We start from the raw sequence: 20,735 nt of genomic DNA, 5'->3' as shown, positions 1-20,735 counted from the left end.
CTGTTTTTTGAGTTGGTCAAACGATTGCCTGGCTTTTTGCACGTCTCTGGTGTAATCTGGAAAAAACGCTATCTTCGATCCATTGTATGTGAGGGTGCATGTTGCCCGTGCCGTCTGGAGCAATGCGTCGCGGTCTTGATAATTCAATAGCTTCGCTATCACGCGGTGGGCCCGTTCAATTGAAAAGAAGTTGAAAAATGTACCTGTTTCAAACATGTCTGTGAGTAACTGCTCCAGAAATAATTCCATGTTCGGGCCCTCAGCTTTCTCCGGCAATCCCAGGATTCTAACATTATTACGTCTGGATCTTCCCTCACTCTCGTCGGCCCTCTCCTCCATGGTTTTTAGGCGGGTCGTAACTCTAGCCAGCTGTTGTTCTACATGTCGTAGGCCGTCCTCCGTCCCAGATATGTGTTGCTCTGCTTCTCCGGTACGGGATGTCAGCTTCTGGAGGTCATGCCGGAGGAGGGAGACATCCATGCTGATGCCATCTATTTTTTGCTCCATCGAGGCCCGTGAGTCTGCTATGGCAGCCATGATGTCTTTTAAAGATATTGTGCCTTCTGCTTGTGCTATAGTGTCTGGTAGGTCTTGTTCCGACTGGGTGGTTGTTGTCGGCGTCTTAAATTGATCCATCCTGCTCTGGGAGATTAGTTTCCTGGGTTTATCCTTGCCCATGTCTTGCGCCGATGGTGAGGTGCCTTCGACTGAATAGGCGCACAGTTGTGGTGTTCGGGTCGGCTTGCGTAATATTCCTTCTGCGCTCTCCTGGGTCGGAGGTGACCGCTAGTCCGTGGAGGTGTGGGTGCCTGTTGGTTAGGGCTCTGCAGGCACTTGACTTATGAGTTAACGTTTTGTGCAGGTAATGCCTGGGCCTCGGTGTAGCTACTGTGTGAATGCTGTGCTCTCTATGGCAGGTATTGGTTTGCCCCTTCAGCTTGGTCAGGGAACTGCCGGATGTGTTGGTCGGTAGGTGGGTGGATGGGCCCCCCACCTCAGTATTTCTTTACTGGGTGCACTACGGGTCCGCACGAGTACGGGTCTCAGCGGGATCGTCACATCACTCACACAGGCACAGCGCAGTCCCGCTGGTTCCAGGAGGCGGCACGGGAGCGATAGGTTAGTTCCTCCGTTGTTTGACAGGTTCTCGCCTGGTGCCGGAGGTGCTCCACGATTGATGTGATTACTGCTGTCCTTTTTGTGCTTTCACCAACCCATACGCAGCTGTACTTCACGTGTGCAGTCGCTCCCAGCCATGGGTCGCTGATCGCGGGTCTATCACAGTATGGCACCCTGCTACGTACTGACGGGCGTGACCATTTTGTCCATGTTTTCCGGCTGCCATATAAATTCACTGACTGCACTACAGGCCCACATAGGTACGGGTCTTTGCCGCGCGCACCCACAGGTCGCATTCTCTGGGGGTTCTATGGCACTTCCCAGAACGGGTTATGAAGCCAGCTGGGCATGGGCCGTGCACCTACCGGGCCGCTTGATTATACACGCCGTCTGGGCTCCTTCTCTTGCAGGCTCTGTACGATTGCGAGGGCCAGGGTAGGGTGAACGTCTGGATGTTGCCCTAGGTTGCCGTCTCCATCTCGGATTACTCTGGCGGCCAGACGGTGCACTGGACCCCGCTCCCCAGCGGGTTTGTCTCACCACTCACATGGGCACAGCGTAGACCCGCTGTTTTCAGGAGACAGTGCGCCCGCTCTCCGTATTGTTCGACGGGTTCCCGCCTGGTTCGGTTTGCTGGCTGGAGGTGTTCCACAGACGAAGTGAGTGCTGCTGTTCTGGTGATGCTTTCACCTCGTCATGCGAGGATGTTATTCCTGCGTGCCTTCGTTCCCAGCCACAGGTCACTGATCGCAGATCCGCATCGGAGTGATGATCCTTCACTCGGCTACGTTCCAACGGGTGCGGCCATTTTGTCTGTGTTTTCCCGCTGCAGCGCGGCTTGCTTTCCTCGGTTCCGAACTCACCCAGGAATATGCGATTTTGGCCGGGATTTCGTCTGATTGTGCCTGGTGTGTTTGTCTTCTGGAAAATGTATAGTTTCCACAGGAAAGCCACTCGTAGCAGGCTGTTTCTACAGGATATCTGCCGCGGCTGCAGGAGCTACAGGGGCTCACGTTCTCATAGCTCTGCTGCTGGCCACGCCCCCGCACACCTTACTTTTGATGGTGCCACATGCCATAGATGTCCTACTAAATAGAACACAGACGCAACACCTCACCTCTGCTAGATTGACTAGATATGAAATTACCCTATTCGCGCCCCACATCCAAATTATGAGGTGTAGCATTTTGAATCCTGCAGAATTAATGCCCCTACCCACGGAAGAACTTGGTGACAATGAATCACCTCCCCATGATTGTTTAATGGTTACTGAGGAAGAAACAAAGGGGAGAATTGATTTAAGCGACACCCCACAAAAAGAGCCAGATGGAGAGTTATTTTGTGACAGCTCCTATTTTAAACTACCTGATGGCACATCAACTGCCGCCTATGCTATCACCACCCTAAAGAGTATTGTAGAAAGCAAAAGAATCCCCTACAACTCAGCACAAGCCGCAGAGATAATCGCCTTGACCAGAGCCTGTGAGATTTCTGAGAATCTCAGCGTGAACATATTTACTGGCAGCCAGTACGCCTTTGGCGTAGTTCATAACTTTGGCCGACTTTGGGCTAAGAGGGGTTTCTTGACATCACATGGGGCCAGAATTCAGCATGGCCCTTTGATTGTACGATTACTGTCTGCACTCACGTTTCCAAAGTGCCTAGCCATAGTGAAATGCGAGGCTCATAAAAAAGTAACATGTAAAGTGGGAGAGAGAAACGCATTTGCAGTCAGGATTGCGAAACAAACTGCTACTGATTTAAATACCAAAATGATGACAGTACAGTCTGAGGAAGTGCCCTGTATGATAGAAGATGGGATTGCCACTGCCAAAGAAATGCAGGGCGAAGCTACTGCTGATGAGATACAAGGATGGGCGGAGGGCTCTGCTGAATTAGATTTAGAAGGTTGTTGGGTGGACAAGGGAACTAAAAACTGGATGTTGCCAAATTCCTATGTAATTGCAATGGTCACAATGGCCCACAGCCCTACTCATATTTGTGCCAAAGAAATAATCCAGCACCTAGCCACGGTATGGGAGAATGTAAACATAAAGAAGAATGCAGAAAGGTTGGTTCAGAACTGCCTCACGTGTTTATAACACAATGTAGGAAAGGGAACAGTGACTCCAACAGGCAGTTTTGGGCCCCCCTCTATGCCTTTTGAGGTAATCCATTTTGATTTCATAGAGATGGAGAGATGCCAAAACTTGAAATATGTCCTAGTGGTAATATCTGCATTTAGCAAATGGGTGGAAGTATATCCTTTAAAAGACTGCACTGCAATGAGCACGGCGAAAGTAATGTTGAAAGAATACTTCTCCCGTTTTGGCCTGCCTCGTGATATATGGTCAGATAACGGCCCACACTTTGTGGGCGCAGTGATATTACAGATTTGCGCAGGTCTCCAGATCAATAAGCGATTCCATTGTTCCAGACATCCGATGTCGCCGGTCTTATTGAACGTCACAACGGAATCTTAAAATCTAAGATTAGTAAGATATATGCAGGAAATAAGTTGAGCTGGGTGGACGCATTACCATTAGTGCTGTTGTGTATGCGCACGTCAGTACAGGCAAGGACTGGGCTCTCCCCGTATGAAATTATCATGGGGAGGCCGGCAAATGTTTGGTGCGCACCTCAGCCTAAGCGGCTTTGCGAAGTCGAGCATCCTGTGCTTAGTACTTATTGTGGACGTTTAATACAAAAACTGCGTTTGATTCATCAGCAGGTGCAGGAGGCTTTAACCGTGAGGTATACTGGTTTGGGGCACGTGCTGGAGCCAGGAGACTGGGTGCTACTCAAAGGGCCTCATTAGGACCCAGGCGGTAAGTTACCGCCTGGGTCGTACCTTTACCGCCATGGCGTAAACTATGTTTACGCCATGGTGGTTGGCGGACTTACCGCCCCATTCCGAGGTTGGCGGGGCGGTAAGTCCCCATTAACCCATTTACCCATCCCCATTCCCATTTTTGCCCCATAGGGCATAATGGGAGTGGGGAAGGCGTTAATTACGCCACCGTAAATTACGATGGCGTAATTAACGACAAGGTCCCTTAGCGCCATGGATTTTAACACCTGCTAAAAGCAGGTGTTAAATCCTCCATGGCGCTAAGGGACCTCGGAATCAGGCGGTAAGGGTCGGCGCTGTTTACGCCGCCGTAAACCCCTTACCGCCTGGGTCCTAATGAGGCCCAAAAACTTTGAACGAAAATCATCGTTAGCACCCAGATGGTTTGGCCCCTATCAAGTACTTCTGGTAACGCAAACGGCGATTCGTGTGGATGGGAGGAAGGCATGGATTCATGCCACAAACACCAAAAAGATACCACCGCCGCTGAAAGACTTGCCTGATCGAGACGACCAGAAAGAAACTGTTGCCAGTCCCTTACTAAGGGATCTGCCTAATCCTGAAGTGGAGCGTGAAGCGAAGCCTGGAAAGATTGCTATAAAGGAGGAAGGGCAAAGAGTGCCCCAACGTTGGCCAGCAGAATCTGCATCACTGCTGGCCGACATAAAGCGTGTACCACTTTGGTGCCCACCAGCATCTGCCATTGTGCCACAGCCCGAAACGAAATCTGCACCACTGCTGTGGCGTCCACAGCCACCTGTCATTGCGCCGCAGGACTCCGAATTTGAGTCTGGGAGTGCACCGGCACTATTCATTGACCACACTGCACCAGGAGCTAAACGGTACAATATACGGCTTCGAAAGAAGGAGTGATCGAATCTGCATTTCATTAATCTTTACATCATTGCCTCTGGTTCCCATCACGAATGGAGAGGGAACTGGAGGTCTAAAGGAGAGAAGCGTGAGAGTTGTGCAAATCGGGCAACTCAAGATTCGCGGCTCCTCTGTGCGATCATAGAAATCCATGTCTCCTGAACCCGAGCGAACAAGCGGGGCGCACATGGTACAAAGGCAATTGATAACTGCTCTGGAGTTCTTTTGAGCAAAGTGCAAATGCATAATGATCTAGCCTAATGAGAAAGCAATCCAGGCTGCTAAGAACTGGCAGAATAAACTGTTCACATTTATCGAACTCCTTGACATTTGGATAAGTGCCACAAAGAGAGATATTCACGACGACCACTGCGGAAGAAGAAGGACTGTGAGAGAGAGAGAATGCCAGAACCAGCTTTAGCCTCCTCCTGCACCGCTGCTGATAACAAATTAGGTATAAAGACTGAGAAATTAGATAAATCACATTGTCGAAAAAACTGTATGCTGATCTTAACGATAGTTATGTGTGTCATGAGTATGTTAGCACCAATAATGACAGCGTTGATACTATGGTACGTGGAAGCAATGCACCCATTAAAGATGTTCCTGCCAGCAATTAATATCTCCACTACTTACACCTTGTCCCCAATGGAGGAGAGGCACAGAGAAGGATATGGGAATAATATATTACTGCTTATAATGAAGATGACACATGCAATTTTAAAGAAAAATAATTGCTGGATATTCGCCCATTTATCACAACATGCTGGAAAGGGAATAGGTTGGTATGTGCAGCCATCACCATTAAGTTCTGTATGCAGTGCATCCCTAAGTGCATTATTTTATGGGAAATGGAATAAGAGTGATACGGATCAATGAGATAAAACAAACATGAATGAATTTGAGGAAATAATTATGAGACCCATAGGTTGTTCTATATTCCATAAAGCACAAATGATAATCCAAAAACCTACGCTCAAACCTGCACGACAAGATAGACTGTCTGTACCATCTAAAACATCAGTAATCACTTTCCGTGTGAGAGCAGAAGGAAATAAAGATGCAATGCCCCCTTCCTATATATGAATTATAGTCCACGAACTGTCCCTTTCTGCCTGAAGAAAAAAGGCTCCTATTCAGTAGGAACGTTCACTGGATGCATGAATACAGCGGTTCTCAAGAGAGAAGTAGAACCAGTGTATGTAGGTGATCCTGTTTATTTTATATGCGGAGAAAAAGCGTATCCCTGGTTACCTAGAAATTGGGGAGGCACATGTTATTTGGGTCTATTGTTCCTGGGAGTGTTCCTCTTGGAGACAGCAGATGTAGCCAGGTTATCCAGATCTAGGCCACGAAGAAGCACAGACAATGCTTTGAGAACAGAAGACTTAGCAAAATCATTCGTACCATTTTTGGCCAAGCAATAAATTCCTATAACATAAGGCAACTATCCATAGTATTAGAGAGTACAATAAACATAACAACCGATATACTATACAACATGACGTTGGAGGAAAAAGGAATTAGGTTAATGACGCTGCAAAATAGAATGGCTCTTGATGTAATCCTGGATGATCGTGGGGGAGTTTGCAAAATCGTGGGATCAGCGTGCTGCGTATTCGTAAATGACTCCTCCCTTATGATTTTTGAAGCGATAAGAAAGCTACACGTTCTGAGCTCTGAACTCCATACCAAGGATGGGAACTGGGAGGCAGGGTCCTGGTTCTGGGAGATATTACGTGCCTGGGGATGGAAGTTAATTGCAATACTAGTAGTAGTGTTTGGAATATTTATGACTTGCTGTTGTTGTATTCACTGTCTGCCCCTAGTTTGCACTGAGATAAGTGAAGAGTGTATACATATGGTAACCCAAAAACAAACATATGGCCAAGACAATAAAGATACTCATGAAATGAAAACAATAAAATAATTCATGGCCATAAATATTGGTGGGAATGAAGACGCATATAGTAGCATGCAAGATTCAGGTTCAAAATCAAATACAGATACTTCAGACACATCATTAGAGGAGGATGCAATCTATGGATGAGACGTTTGGCAATCGGCCAAAAGGATGGTTTGTCAGTCTAGAAAAATAGATACCTCTCATGATCAATGGCAATGTATCAGGTTGGCCGAAAACCAACCGTCTCTTGTACTAAATGTCAGAAATACAGACTCATAAGTTTAACCAATGTGCGGCCATTTTAATGTAGCAAGAATCGCCATTTTGTTCTCTAACGTTTGCTCATTGCTTTTTGTTCTAAACTGCTTAGCCGAAAGCTTATTCTGCTTATTCTGCTTCACTGTTGCATTGTTGTTCAACGCAAAAGAGCAAGGCCGCGAGGCCAGGAGTTATTTGTTGAAACATAACGTAGGCAGCCATAGAGAGGAATGTCTAATCCCCTCCCGCATATAGCCTTGGAGGAGAGCAACACGGCATTTCATCATTTCACTGATGCCAGCCAGTCTCGTTAATATGGTAGAAATGCTAGAAAGGAACAGTTAAAGGCTTGAATTATGCTTTTCTTATGGCCCCCCTTTCCTAAACCCAGTAGAGCATGCTACTCCCAGGACACAAATAGCAAATAGGAGATTGCAAGGCCTGGAATGCGACTCTTCCCCCGTATGCTGCTTGCTCGCAAGAACAGAAGCACTGTTTTCTGTTCAACAAAGAAATATGTCTCTAGACTCGCAATGTTGCATATTGTTGCTAAAATAGATGTTCGAAGGTGTCATATTCGTCGAAATTGTCAATCATCAAACCCAGTTCAAAGAAACTATACAATGGGCAGTGTTAAACATGTCATGACTGATTGTAAGATGTCCATTTTGTATATATGTAACTGATGTACGCTATTTGCTCTCTTGCGTCCCTCGAGGTCTGGAGACACACGTCGCGGGGCGTGAGACCGAGTTGGTTAACTGAGACTATTTGCTTTGCAATAAACCCTAGCTTTTGGGAACAAAACCTTGTGTCTGGCGTATCAGTTTGTGTGTGGTGATTTGCCTTGTTTCCACAACACGAGGGTTGCCTAGGGGCCCCTTCAGCAGAGGTAGATTAGAACCCATGGACGTCATTTGGGGTCGCCAGAGGTCGCATTTCCCCCGCGACTCCTAGCATGTCCTTTGCGACCCCTGCTTTTTTTTAAAAATAGTTTGTTGTTTTCATCAAACTATTTAAAAAAGCACAAGCCTGCGCAGGTGGCGGCAGGCGCGGGCGGCACAGCAGCGCCTCTGTGTCTTGAGTGTTCTCAATGTTGCAACCATGTGAGCTTGTAGTTCGACTAAGCTGCAACTTCTTTGGAGCCTCCTGGCATTTGCCGCTTCCGGGTTATTAAATGCGTGACCTGCTGCCCTTTGCTAGAAGAGGGCTGCCAGTGGCAGTGTTTTCAGTTTCACATTTTATGAGCTGCACAGTTTAACGCCTTCCCCTTTTACCAGGTCATGGGCTTGGAGGCTAATGAGCGGGGCTATGTTTTTGCAGTCGCTGGGACGCACGTGGAGGAATCCATGCAGCTGAAGAGCAGATAAACAGCCAGTACCGTAAGTGCTGCACTGCAGTCTACTCTGTCATAGGAAATGCTTCTATGAATGTGATACAAATAATTGTCTTGTGGACGTTCATAGCAAGCTCCATTGTAATGTTTAAAGTAGTTGTCTGTTTTATGTTCTGCTGCTTAACAGCCCAGTCCCCGGCTGTACATGGCATGCAGTCATTTTTTTCTTGATTGTAATTTGGTGTGCATGTGCGTATTACTTGAAATGTATTAATTCTTTCCTGGATGGAACAATAACAGCTCTCAAACTTTCCTCAGAGATCAATGCTGCTTCAGACTGCAGCTCATTCACCCTGCGTACACAGACAGGAGACGATATTTGTTAGGTGAGGAGGGGTGGCTGAGGGGCAGACTAGAGGCATCTTACTGTGTCTGTGGAATGGATGCGCGTGGCCCTAGATCTGGCGGTCTGATTTCGGTGATAAGATTTTCTGGCTGGGGTAGAGCCCTTTATTGGACAGAGTGTTATACTGTAGGGATACTAAAGAATTACTCTTGATTACCTCGCTTGCTGACTTTTCCCCAACATAGTTTTTGTGAATTAGTACAACAGATACATGTTCCGTATGAAATTATACTTTATCCGCATTTTACTTTATATTCTTAGCGCTGCCATCCGGGAAGGCACCCCACACTCAAAGTTCTGCACAGTAAAAGGTTACTGTGAAAATCTGTCACTTCTTTTCATCTGTAATTTTATTTAATTGCAGAGCATTCAGCTTAAAAAAGAAAAAACTGAAATATTGTATAAGTACAAAACAAAACGCTATTCCGGTTATGTGAGGTTGGATATGGCGATCTCGCAGTCATATTTTCAAGAATTATAAAAGTGAAAGTGTGACAGATAACGTGCTTTCTTGCTATCGGACAGCCCCAGTCTCATCCTGAGATGTAAGTCTGAAGCATTGGTGCGCTGCGTTACAGTTTTCAAGATCTCTTTTACTTCAAAAGCGTCCACCGAGTTGTTGCCAGTCTTACATTATATGCCCCGTTAGCTCTGGGTCCATATGTTGAGAAAAAACATACACGTTTCACCCAAATCTCTGAATGCCAGCTTAGGTGGCTCCCCCTGGGTGTTTCCATGAAGTCATTTGTCTAATGACATGTCACAAGGAACACGTTTTTCTTATTTCAGACAACCAGTGGGCATGCGTTTGCTGGATTCTTACAAACACACTGTTTTCAGGGTTGCTGTAGTGTGGCGATTGGCACTTGATTGATGCACTAGGTTGGCAATGTCTGACCCAAATGGGAAGTTTAAAGCACATCACTCATGTGCCAGGCAAGCCAAGTGCAAATGAATAAAATATGTGTGTGTGTGTGGCATGTATTGTGCAGTCAGTGTAGCCATTTCTTACTGTGATATGACATATTTCACTGGGAAACTATGACAAAGCCAGCATGATAAGTGTTCCTCTGTGTTTAGAATGGGCTGCATTGGTGCCAGTTTGGAAATGTTGTATTATTATGGCCTTGCATTTGTAATTGCAAAGCGAACAGGAGTATGTTATTTGGGGCAAGTGGCATACTGGCAGAGCCAGCTTGCACAGTTTTATTATAGTATCATTACTGGCATTAAAGCCAACATGAGAATTATGTTATATGGGAACACAGCACATTTTTCGTGCAGCCACCATGGACCACACACAATTGCTAGTGAAGAATGTAGGCTTGTGGCAGGCCTTGGCTCATTATGCAAAGCAGAGGAAACAAATCAGAGTCTCTCTATCTCTGCGTTTCATGCAACACTCAATATGTGAGAACTGTCTAACACATGAAAATGCTTCAGAAAACATCCAACACCTGTAAATATATAGAAACTGCTAAAATCTATATGTTCAGCTTTTTGCACATCCCGCCTGTAGATGAGCTTGGCCCAGGCTCACTTCCTAAGGGTTGAATTTGTTGACACAAGTTTCCTTTCATGCAATAGTCACATGCGTTATCTTTCCGTTGTATGGCATCATTTGGCCTGGACGTCTGCTTACATTCACAGTAATTTGGTAATATGTGCCTGTAGACACTGATATTAATGCTACATATGGTGATCCATGCTTGTATGAAATGTGTATCATATTGTAGTGTATCGTAACCATGTTTTTCTTAGTGTACTGGAACAATGTGATGTGATGCCACTTCCTGTTTTATTAAAGGGTGAAAGGTTCTGTGTCATCACTTCCCGTGATGTGACTTGGGGGTGGGATCAAATGACATCACTTCCTGTGATGTCATCAGAGGTCAAGGGTCGTGGAATTTCACTTCCGCTACCCGTGGCATTTTGGTGAAATGATGTCCCTGTTAGAACCCCAAATGAAGCAAGTGCTAGTGGCTGCCTGCAAACACTGCTGGTACCAAGCACATGACCTGGCGTCACTGGCCGCTTACGCAATGGGAGCAAGGTAAAATGGCTGCCACTCTCTGGCCAACAGGATAGCCATGTAAGCAGAGTTAGAGGCAGACGCGCAGCAAGCCAGCAAGAAGTGACAAGGAAAAACAGAAAGTACTCGGACACTTTTGTAGTGCAGCCGAAATTCATGACTGGTTTTCTTCCAGAATATATTTATTTATTCAGTTTGGTATTGGATGGATGTGGTGGGAGTGGACACGTCTACCCGACACATGTGTTAGTTGATGTAACACCGTAGTAAGCAGTCATCTGAATACTTGACTTTGAGAGTGAAGATTAACATTGGCGCACAGGGAGAGGGGATAGTTTGGACTTGCATCATGTGCGTTGAACATATACAAATGTGAGATCAGTGCCCACTTCACAAAGCCATGCATTTGTAGGCCTGAGGTGAGGTGCATGATGCAAATTGCATCTGTGGCTCCCATGCAAATTGTGCATGCCTCGTGATTCACATGAGTCACACATGCAGCACTCCCACTTTGCCCTTAACCTAACTTTAGACCCGTAACCTCAACGTATTCACACATATGAAAAAATAACATGTACAAGTCTGTGAAAGGAAAAAATAACACTTAAAAAGGAAACGTGAAACCCCTTTTTAAATATTTGTATTTGAAAGGGATGTCAAATTTTGGGGAAGAGAAACTTCAGGGAAAAGTCTAAAAAAGACGAAAGTTGACACCTGTGGATTTGCTCATGTCCCAAATTTACACCAGGTTGGAACGCAGGCAACATAATGCAGGGCAAGGACATTTTACTTGGCGAATCAGGTTTTCACAATTTGCTTCGGTCATTGTGTCCCTAATTTGCATTCTCTGGACATTGGCTCTCCTCCAGACAGTCACATTCTGATTATGCAAAGTGTGTGTTTCTTGGAGTACAGCCTTCTCCATCTAGGCACACACGCGCTTTTCTTTTTAATTGGACTGGACACAAATGGCTTTTTTTCAAATTGTTGTGAATTAGCTGAGATATTTGCAATTCTGCTGCTGCAAATGCACGTATGGTGGCAAAAAAGCCTTATCGTTTGGCGCCTTAGTGTTTCTAACAGGGATGCTCAAACATTCAGACGTCCAGTTCTGTGGGTCACAGGTGTTGCTAGGTCTGGAAAAGGTCTGGGGCTATGCAAATGTCGAGACTTAGAACTAGCTAGCCTTTTGGTGTTAGTCCCTGAGCTTCTGCCCGGGGCTACAACCAAAAGACCCGGGGCTGTAGCCACCACAGGTTCCCCCCAGCAACACCTACGGTCGCAGGATTCTTGTGGTGAGGGAGAGACACTGTTGTACACCTGTCAAGATGAAGGAGCAGCTGGAGTCTAGGCTCTGAAGATAGAGCACACAGGCCTACTCTGAGGCAGAGGTTTGCAGCGGGCTCCAGTGGCTGTACTTCAGGGAAGGGGGCCCTTCATGCTGTCTGAGGAAGCAGCATGTCTCAGACTCTGGTCAGCTGCTGGGGCATCTCTGGTGCTTTAGCCTTTTTGTAGGTAGTTGTGCACAGAGAGATAGAAAGCAATGTTTTTCGGGCAGCAATGTTGAAGCTTGAGACAAGGCTGGTTCTGCTAAGTGAATGGGTGTGAGCACCACCTCTGACCTTGCCCTGATGGAAGGAATTCCAGAGTACACAGTAGCTGTGCAGAGCTTTGTGGTCAGTGGGCTCTTGGAAGGTCGCACGTTCCAGAAGGGATTTCTCAGGTCTGATCTTCAGGTCGGAATCCTCTTGGATGTCCTTACAGGTTTATCCAAAGGTTTATAATTGAGTGAAACAGACCCCCCCTCCCCCCCAACATTTAAGGCTAATTGTGGTAAGGCAAAGTGTGCCTAGCCAAAATCAGAGGGTACGTTCATTCAAACATTTTGACAGTCATCCAAACAGCCAGCGCTGTTACATTCACAATGTGTGGGCCTCTTCTACAGCAAATTGTTCAGTTGTGGTTCCAAACTGGTCTTATATTGTCATGGCCAGTGTAACCCTGGAACTCCTTGGTTGGCAGAGCCATACATAGAATGTATGCCCACATTTTTATTGCAGTCACTCTCAGCAGGTTCAGTCTCTTGTAGTTCCCTGCACTGGATTTTGAAATGTAGATCACCGCTAGACAGTGTCTTTGACAGGGTGTGCCATGTGGGGCAAAGCGCACCTCCATTGCCCCACGGTGCAAGCTGCCATTATGGCTACAGCCCAGTTGTGTTTAGAGATGTTCCCGACAGCTGATCAGTGTGCATATTTCATTGTATCAAATGCAAAAAAAGCATGTTCATCTATTAAACTGAACATGTTATGGAGATTGATAAAGATGAAGGGTATGACTGTACGATGGTTGGTTATTGTACGAAATTACCTAATACCAAAAGTTCCACCCCCAAAAGTCTGGCCCCCAATTTTCCGTGTATATATATGTGGGGGGGGGGGTAAAGTGAATAAAAATGTATAGGGGTAAGGTGGGGGGTCTCCCCCCACATATATATTTGTGGAAAAATTGGGAAAAAAATTGGACTTTTGGAGTTCAGACTTTTGTATTCGGTAATTTCACGCAGATCCCGATGGCTCATGCCCTTGAATTTATTGCTTAGGGTGGCTGCGTTGCCATCACTGAGCGGTAGTAACCCAAGCACCCCAATTTATGGAAATTAAAGAAATGTTGTTATTATTTTCTCATGAATTCGTTATCCTGATGTGTACTTAAGTCAATGGGTTCAATCCCTGACACCGGGAGGTAGCGAAAGGACAGAAAACCTGTAACACACAATCCAATATCTAATACTACTCAGATGTCTGGGTACTGGAACCACAGATAATAGCTTTGAGAATGACCTTGCGGCGAAACACGTGTTGGCTGATCATTAGATTAAACCAACAAACAGAACTTTGAATGAACCTTGTGATCATATATCATTGACTATTATTGTAACACTACATTTTGGACCATTGGGCTGTACGCGGATAGCCAACACCTTCTTTAATTTCAATGAACATGTTATGGATGTTAGAAAAAGTAAATCACATGCTTGATTCACTGGAAACATGTGACATAATCAGAAAGGTTCTGAGTATGTGATACTACAACTCATAGGGCAAACCCTCCTCTGAAGTTGGCCATGATAGGTTTGAATCAATCTACTTGCTCTGGGGTCTAGACTCACATCATATTGCATTCTGGGACATGTCTTCTATTTATAATCTGACATCAGGGGCGTATGAGACACTCAAAATCTCCGGGGGGGGGAACAGGGGGCACCCTGGGGACTTTGCTACAGACGCAATCTAAGTTGCCATAGTGCTGAAGCGTTAAACTCCCTATAAACATATTTGTTGTTAGATTTATTTTAAGAAAGCACACCAAAAAATGGCAGTTTTAAAAACCCAGATGCACTTCAAATAAGTTGTAGATTTCTCATCTATGGCACAAAACGTGAAGGCGATTGTCATGTTTTTATCAAAACAGAAATAACGTATCTGTGCTGCTAAAAAGAAATGTTCAAACATTTGAAATTTAACAACAGGGATTTTAAGAAAACACAGTTCTCTAAATCTCTTTGAGGATCTCAAAGTAGTTGCAGTGAGGGGGATTTAATATTGTTATATTGCTCGACTGTGTTGGGCTTGAATGTTTTCTAGAGGGTCACAATAATTAATTGTATTTTATGCAATAAAAGGTAAAAATCAATATTTGAATGAGGTTCCACCAAATGAGGAAATCAAGTTCAGAAATATGTTTCTGCGCTGCTGGACTCCTGTAACATTGGGCACAGGAGGGAGAAGCCTACGGTTGTCTCAAAAAATAATTTTAAATTCAACAATTAAATAATCCAGATGTGTGTTTTAATGTACTTTTGGAGCTATTGCTTCTCTGACTACTTTGGGACCTTATATCACTGACGATACATTGGTGGAGAAAGCCACACTTCTAGTGTCCTATAGCACTAAGATGCCATAGTTGGAAGGACCACACATAGTGTGATTTATGTTGCATGTGATGCCACGTCTGGGGGAACCTCAGAGTCCTAGGGCCCCAGAGTGCTAACAGGACACTACTGATGGAAGGTGACTCAGAAGGCTGGCTATCACACATGGTGACTGAAAGGAGATCAAGCAAGACCTATCCTCACGCCATTCACATGTATACATCATTGATGTTGTCACCAACGTTCACAGGCAGCATTAACAGTGTGGTGTGCGTGGATCTGGTTATTGATAAAACATTTCACGTATCCATAAACAATAGCCTGAACCACAAACTAGGTTGTGTTTCACAGTATATCTTTTGTTTTCATACATATATACTACAGAACGCACACTGGTTCATATACAAGGGTATTAAGAAACATAAGTCAGAAATACAATTATATAAAAGACATACAATATGACAAATGGAATAAACATGAAATTCCATCTAGACCGATCAGTCCCATCTCCTTGACTGTTGTTTGCCTTCTTCTTCACCATCTCTCTTTGGAAGAATAGCCACATAGTCAAAAGGGCAAATTATTTCATAGTCATTGAGGATCATGACTACTTTTTAAAGTTTTTTGTGGCATTAAGTATGCATGACAAATTCTTTTGCTATTGCTTATATTATTATGTATTTTGCAGACCGCAACATGAGTCAGTCTTTTCTAAGACATTGTTGAATGTAGCAAGGGTTTCAGCCATTACAAAGCACTGAAGATGCTATCAGCCTCGCAGGACAAAGCTGGAACAGTTAAGAGGATCCGGAGTGGCTTCACATGTGCAAAGAAGCTCTGTCAATGGGAAGGATCCTTCCAAAAATGACTACCAGTTCTAAGACTGAAGAATTCTTGCTGATGTTGGATAAGGTTGTTAATTGTCCACAGAGACGGAATAATTTAATTTCTGCGTATTTAACAATCATTTTAGAGCCTCTCACTGTTTGGTGGAAGAGTTGAATGGAAGAGAATGGAAGGTGGGGGTGGGGAAAGTAAAAGAAGGGAGTAGACAGGAGGAGAATTGTTAACAAATTAAAGTGAGGGTGGTGGTTAAAAGAGGATTTGGGTGAAGGAATTAGAGAGAGGGTGAGGAGTCGCAGATACCAGTTGTCCCTTTGCTAAAACTAAATAAAGCAATTTAACGGTAAATGGGGGCACGCCAATCTGAAATCATTTGGCCCTCCAAAGATGCCCCCCGCCAGTGCTTTTGTCATAGACCAGCGGATGTGGTAGTCGCAAGGATGGGTTAAATGGCTTTTATTTGCTTTTAATACATTACAAAATTACAGCCAGCCATTCTATTTGATTATTAATACCTTTACAAATCTGAATCATACAAAGAAAATATTACTTAGTGACTTTGTGGGCTTAACATTAAAATCTTTTCACTATCTTTGAAAAGATGTTTGGAAGAATGCCTTTGATTTCTCAAATTTGCCCTCCAGCCTCTGACAGGAAGGTCGTAGAGGGTGCAACAGCATCCAGCTATGCACCCACTCACCCCCGGCTCCACAGAACAGTGACCTTAATGGGCAATTCAAAGTAAGGAAAGCACGGTCTGTGCCCATTACTAGCACTTGGGAAAGGAAAGGCAGGTTTCTAAACAGGAGGCCATGCTTCCCAATTGGAAAAATAAACAGCCTTTCTTTTCAGTTGCTCCAGATTCTGCGGGGGATAAATCATATTGTATTCCCCCTGCTTAAAATTGTGGGGGGTGGATGTATCCCCCCTGTCCTCCCCATTTGTGCTAATAATGGCAGGTTATATATACAGAGCATGATTTGAGAGTTCTCTTTCAGAATATTTCTTATGAAGCTTGATTGTGAATGAGGTAAGTGGGCATGAAAAGTGGCAGTGTTTTGTCTGCATTGCCGAATTGGAATTCTTACACTCAGCAGTTATTTTGCAACCAGATACTGAATTGCAGAAGAAGAGAAAACATTTACCTATGTATGTATGCATGTAAGTATGTGATATATGGACCATGAATGTAGCTACCAAACAAGGGAGCACTGATGAAAAGTGGAAGAATGCACAGATTGAACACTGGGGATAGCTGGGTAGTAGAGGTCAGTCATGGGAGTTCACCCCACTGTGCCAGGTAGAGACCTATGTAAATCTCATGATGAGATCTTTTTTGAAGTTGCGTGCCTATGTTCAAACTCTGGCTGGGACCTTTCTGCCTTTCACCCTCACATGCTCGATAGAATGAATAAAATGTAGTTGGGTAATGGCAAATCTATTATTTACAATGCAATGAAGATAACCTATTAAAGCTCAACCTTTTTGTTCTGACCACACCACTGTCGGTAGGTGCTCCCACATGGTGGAAAAACGGAGTAAAGGCTACGGCTTACCAGTGGATCCCTCAACAAATAGAAAAAACAGGATTTGTGGTGTACTCTGAACTTGAGAGACTTAGGCTTTCTCTGGTGGAACGCGTAGTATATGTGTTTCTGGTAAGCCCCTGATTAGGATTTATCTTGGAAGCAGTGGTGTAGCACAAAAATGTGGGGGACCCCCTGTGAGCTATGCTGAGGGCCTCCCTCCGCAAGCTCGGCAACAAAGCCTGGGTCGCGCCACACTGCCGGCCAGCCTGGACCACCAAGTATGTGCAATACACACAATGGTCTTGCTGCTGCAGGGGCACGCCTCACACAGGAGAACGATATAAATATGTGTTTTAATCAAACCATAAATCTTTCACCTAGTGTAGAATCAAGCGGGCTGTGCCTGTTTCCAGGCACCCAAATGTACCAGCCAGCTCTGAGCGTGGGCAGTAAGATTATGCAAAATAATGATACATTAAGAAAACATGTTCATGCTGTCTCTGAAACATTCTGTTGTTGGCTTTGCCTTTAATGCCAGTAAAAATCTATTGGCACAGGAAGAAAGCATGTCATTGCTGGCTGCAACAATGCCTGCCCAACTCCTGCATCACCATGCAAGGATACTCTTCAAGTGGACTTTGCCCTCCATGCCAGTAAAACATGCAATGCTACAGTAAGGAAACATTTTGTTGTTTATCTGCACAAATGCCTCCTCCCACCATGTAGGAACACACATCATAATGGTCTTGCCCCATATGTTAGTAAAAAATGCCACGCCACAGAAAAGTCCAGTCTGCCGACCCTGTTGCACTAAAACCTCAACACAAAAAACTCTCCATGTAATAACATTCACCAAGTTGACTTTTCTCAAAAATGCCAGTCAAACATGTAAGAAAACATGTTTCAATGCCCCTTGCCTAGGCCCTATGCTTGCATGCACGCATGCACGCACGCACGCACGCACGCACGCATTCATAGCCATTCACCCACCAGTCACTCACCCAGTGGCGGCTGGTGAATTGTTTTAATTGAAGGGGCATGAACATTTCCCACAAATATACCAGTGACCGAGCGTAGCGAGGGAGCCCAAACCAAGGTGATTCATTGATGCCCATACCTACCACCCCCCAAGATAAATACTTGAACAATGGGTTAAAATGATGCATCATACAGCACACTTTCTATGAAAAAGTGTTTTGTAGGGTAACACTAATCGCCAACAGTGCACAGAAACCATTATGCTTTAATTAATTAATTGCTATGCTATTACAAATGTCATGCCACAATAAGAAAACCTGTCCAAACTGGTTGCACAGTGTAAGACAGTTCAGCCATGCAATAAGCATATTACGGTAAAACAGTAAAACATGCCATGCGACAGTAAGACATACCTAGACAGGTTGCACCAAAATGCCAGTCTAAGCATGTAATAACACTTATCATGTGCATTTGTATCACATATGCCCAGACAAATATACAATGCCCCGATGAGAAATGGCTAGACTGTCTGATCACAAATGGAAGCCTCGCCAAGTATTTACACTTATCAGGATTGTTTTATCAGAGATGCCCAGTATAAAAAGTCAAACCACAGTAAGAAATGGTTAACAGGTTGCACCAAGCTGCTACTCTAGCCATGTAGTAACACTTATGAGTCTTGCTTGATTATATATGCCCATAGAAATATGCCATTCCACAGTAAGAAATGGCTAGACTGGCTTCACCCAAATGCCAGTCTAGACAGGTAGTAACATTTATCATGTTTACTTTACTATAGAATCCCAGTAAAAGAAATGTCATGCCACAGTAAGACATGACTAGACTAGCTGCACCAAAATGCCAGTCTAGCCACTAATAACAAATAGCATGCATGCTTTATCATGGCTGTCCATTACGATGTATCGGACCAACAGAACATCCTCCCTCCCAACACGTCATCTCTCTCTCCCACCCCCCCCACCTCAACCCACAAGATCAGCTCCTCAGCCTTGAATTACCTTCACATCCCTCTTCCACGTCCCAGTACTAACGTTTGAGGCATCTTGCCTCATGTATTACTGGGATGAGGAATAGTGGGACTAAGAGTAATGAAGATTACAGGAAACTAAGCCAGGCATTACCTCCATTTCCCTCTACCTCATCCCAGTATTTGTGTATGAGGCAGTATGCTTCAAGACACGTATTGGGATGAGGAAGAGTAGGACTAGGAGTAATATGGATTACTTGTAAGTAATCCAGGCATTAAACACAAGCACACATACATTCACACAACATTCACATACACACCCATTCACCATACACTCACTCACACCCAGCCACCTATACATTTACATGTAGATATTTTCACCATACACAGATACACTCACACACCCCACCACCCATATATCATGCACTCACTCATTCATACAAATTACATAATATACATATTCAGACACACACTTACGTGCACACACTTATATTTACACAAAATACATTTTCTTACCTTTTACGAATCCGTTGCTCCGGGGAACGAAACCTCCAGCTGTCTGATCCACGCAGCAGGAACTCTTGTTCCTGTCATGTGCAGAGGACCTGCAGGCATCGATGTCATGTGTGTCTTTTGACTTTAAAAATAAACCATTTATTTTTCAAGTCACTTTGACTTCAGAAATACATTAATTCCGTTATGAAACAGTACCGTAACGGAAATAATGGGCCTCATTACAAGTTGGCCGGTGCAGAAATAAAGTGCTGATGATAACGTGTACTGGCACTTTTCCAGACCGGCCAACTCCAAGTTTGCCAGTAGGGTGGTGGACTTACCTCCAGCTCTGAGCTGGAGCTATATCCGCCTCCCTACTGGCAACAAGCTGCCGGTATTACCAGCGCGGTAACCCCGGTGCTGGTAATACCGGTAAATCCCCCCATGGAGTCCTATGGCACTCCATCGATTGGGGATTTGCCTACGTTTCCGCCACTTGGAATCTGCCAGTAATTCTGGCAGACCAAGTGGCTTAAACTCATAATGAGCCTCACTGTCTTTCTGAAGTCAGAGTGCCTTCAAAAAGAAACTATTTCTTTTTTAACTTCGAGGGGCCTCCCCTAAGACATGTGGCAGCATCATCCTGATGGAAGATAAACTAGCCTGAGAGAAAGTGAAAGACATAGGTACACAGTAACATCCAGAAACTGTGGGACTCGCAGACGTTTTCTGAACTGCTAGAAGGTGCTGTTACTCTACGACCGGCTAGAGAAGGTTACATGTTTCATTTGAGATTTGATAAGTTTCCAGAGTTTTACAGGCCTCACAATTCCAATGAGTGGATTTGAATAAATACTTTGTGTTAGGTGTTTTGGAATGCGGTCATATAAATAACCCATCACTTCATTTGAGAGTAATCTCATGAGACCATGGTAAACACAAACACCCGCAATTGAGCGCAAACAAATTATATCATTTTATATTGCGCTGTATGCCAGAATCCCCTTGCTTCTAAGTACTGTAATGATAGCTCATATTTTTCCCAAATACAATTCTACTCAATTGATAGACCTCCTTTGAATGAAGAGGCTCAGCCAGTTGGGTTTACTATACGTTATTTAAAAATCAAGTGGGACTGCTCTGACGACAGCTAGCTACATTTCGTTTTGTAAAGTACCTCATGTTAC

General features: G+C 44.6%; 1 protein-coding gene across 3 annotated transcripts in view; it reads left to right on the top strand.

The window, feature by feature from the left end:
• EGF (epidermal growth factor) overlaps window positions 1-20,735 on the top strand; it is a 775,649-nt gene that overhangs the window by 230,426 nt on the left and 524,488 nt on the right. The gene's annotated exons all lie outside the window — the stretch shown is intronic.

The sequence above is a fragment of the Ambystoma mexicanum genome, chromosome 6q (assembly GCF_040938575.1).
Source record: "Ambystoma mexicanum isolate Mex_15411 chromosome 6q, UKY_AmexF1_1, whole genome shotgun sequence".
NCBI classification, from domain to species: Eukaryota; Metazoa; Chordata; class Amphibia; order Caudata; family Ambystomatidae; genus Ambystoma; species Ambystoma mexicanum.
Note: the sequence above shows the minus strand (reverse complement) of the source record. Positions and strands in the feature narration are given on the sequence as shown.